Source organism: Dermacentor variabilis, chromosome 10, assembly GCF_050947875.1.
Source record: "Dermacentor variabilis isolate Ectoservices chromosome 10, ASM5094787v1, whole genome shotgun sequence".
NCBI lineage: Eukaryota > Metazoa > Arthropoda > Arachnida > Ixodida > Ixodidae > Dermacentor > Dermacentor variabilis.
In genome coordinates, this window is record NC_134577.1 from 45,088,506 (window position 1) to 45,091,534 (window position 3,029).

Consider the following 3,029-nt stretch of genomic DNA (forward strand, 5'->3'; position numbering starts at 1 on the left):
TCGCCGCAGTAAATCACATGTGTGAAAGAAAAGAAAAATATTCTAGCCTAGTGGTTAGAGCGTCGAGCTGCTGCGCAAGGTCGCAGAGGTTCAAATCCCACAGCCGGAAGCGAGAAACCGACCGACCGACCGACCCAGGCGAAACCGTGGGACGGTAGGGAAAGAATGCTTCACTTTCAAAGCGAGGAAATAACGTAAAAAAAAGTCATCGATCGCTTTTTAGTAATTCTGCAATTACTTTCACGACGCCATTGTCAGTGTAATCAAATGCAGTACTGAAATATATAAGTGACAGCAAAACTATTTGCAAGGAAAGTCGACTTTCCCGCAGTTAAAAAAAAATTGCGTCCTGGAGTAACTTGTATGAAGCATTATATCCGAGGGCGAATTGAACCCTCATAACGTTACGCTCCGTCTGTCAGAGTTATGGCGCATCCCACTGTGTAAATGTGATTGACGGAGCCATCGCTGCTTTCACTGAGACAATTCGCGCATCGTCACAAACGTTGTGCACTTTCGGTTTATTGCAGACAAAAGACGTGGTTGTGGCGAACAAAGAGGGATGATAAAGAAAAACGCACCGTGAATTTCAGCCTGTGTGCGAAATGCCATCGCGAACGGACCAACCGTTCAGCCGTAGGTAGCGATGTGGCTCGCTTGGCTTATTCAGTAAGGCTGCAGGTATAAGACAAGAAAGGAAGTGTGGGAATCGGGAGTGGAGTGGGAGAATAGGGAGACCACAAATTCTCCGTTTCCATGGGGATCGCGGGCCATATCCGCTTTCGTAAACACGGAGTCCCGCGGCGTCATTTATGGGGATTCTGTTGTTTCTGAGCGCGCCTATGCGCGGAACGCTACCGGCCACCTATTTCTGAGACAGCCTCCTGTGCGTTGGCCTGTCTAGACTGGCACACCGATTGCCTGAAATGGAAAGCCGTTTCAGTACACGTTCCTTCCGCGATTACCGGTTGCAAAACGTCGTTTCCGTCCGTGGACACCGTTTGCAACCCTTGTACGTTTGTTATGAGATAGAGGGGGCTCGAATAACGCATTGTCTTCGTACGCAACGCGAGCACACGTGAGTTGCGGGAACGATTAGCGCAACGTATGACATATTTTTTTCTTTCTCTGAAATTTCAGCGGCCCACCAATGTTAGCAATCTGCGACAGTGAGCGAGTTCCCTTTTCGCGCATGGGGAGTTTGCGCAACTTCGCAATTACTGCGCTTACGCACAAAAATTATCGTCTGCCGTCGCGAAGGGAAGACGAGATTCTGGGGGGAGGTTTTTGTTCGTTTAGGAAAGTTAAGCGTACGGTGGTGGGGACCTTGGGAGAATGGGGAAGGTCCTTGCTTGAATAAAACGCGATAAAATAACTGGTGTTATTCTCCATGACGCCACCTGGTGGCTACTCCGCAATCGAAACGCCTACAAGCGGCCCACACCTCCACCCAGGCCAAGATCTCGCGTCATCATGCCCAGTTGTTGCGTATAACTTAGAAGTACCATTTAGAAATCTTATACATGTTTTATTTTTACAAAGAAATGAAAAATTTCAGGAATAACAGTAATAGACAGCGCTCACCATGGCTTCAAAGGCACTCTCAGAGCTTAGTCATCATTAGTAAATGCAGCGGGGATTTCTGGCAATTGTTCGAGGCTCTCTGCGCGTATGACGGTCCGACAGAGTGAACACTGTATAGTACAGACTAACACAGTCTTTCGTCAACAAAAGAGGTTAGTTAGTTAGTTAGTTAGTTAGTTAGTTAGTTAGTTAGTTAGTTAGTTAGTTAGTTAGTTAGTTAGTTAGTTAGTTAGTTAGTTAGTTAGTTAGTTAGTTAGTTAGTTAGTTAGTTAGTTAGTTTGGGTTTAGTGGCACAAAGGTAACTAAGGCCATGCTGCGCCAGTCACAAGACTGGGGCAGCAGAAGAATAAAACGGAACGTTATGGCAGGTAAACCTGCATTACACTATAGTTGGTGTAAATAACCAGTTTTTTCTAAAAAGTCGAAGAGGTTAGGAAATGGCACTAGGGTGTCATCTGCTAGTAATAGGGCAGGGTGTAATGGAATGGGCAAATTATACAGGCTGTGTAAAAACCTCCGTCTCAGTGTATCAATGTGTGGACATGTTATTAAGATGTGCATGACTGTAAGAGCTTCATTACATTTTTCGCAAGTTGGCGGGTTTTCTTTTCGGAGAAGGAAATTGTGCGTCAGATGTGTGTGTCCAATGCGAAGTCGACACAGGGTCACCTCGTAGAATCGTTGCTGGTGACTGCATGATTTCCACTCGCCAATTACAGGTTTAATTAGATGAAACTTGTTGCTTAAACTAGTGTCCCAATCGCGTTGCCATTTTGACGTCAAGGCCTTCCGAATCGCATTGAGACTGTCTTTATATGGAAGTGCTTTATTTTGAATGTTTCTGTACGCTACCATTAATGCGCATCTATCCGCTGCTTCGTTACACAATATTCCAACATGGCTTGGTACCCAGAAAAACTTAATTGATCTGCCATATTTGTTTGACGTTAATGCATTCAAAATATCGCCTAACAAGGGTTCACTTTCGTATTTCATGTGTAGAGCCTTCAGTACGCTTAATGAATCTGTGTATATGACAGTGTTTTCAAGCTTGTCAGCAATGATCTTTTGAACTACCGTCCAATCGCGTACACTTCAGCTGTGTAGACAGAGGCATGCTGAGGTAATCGAATACTTGTTTCCCGATTTTCTGTTACGGCCCCTACACCTACGTGTTTTTCCGTTTTAGAGCCATCAGTATAAAATTCTATGTAGTTTATATACTTGTCTTGAAGAGCGCGGAATTCTTCTATAATGTGTTGATGTCATCATCATCATCATCATCATCAGCCTAGTTACGCCCACTGCAGGGCAAAGGCCTCTCCCATACTTCAACTACCCCGGTCATGTACTAATTGTGGCCATGTTGTCCCTGCAAACGTCTTAATGTCATCCGCCCACCTAACTTTCTGCCGCCCCCTGCTACGCATCCCTTCCCTTGGAAT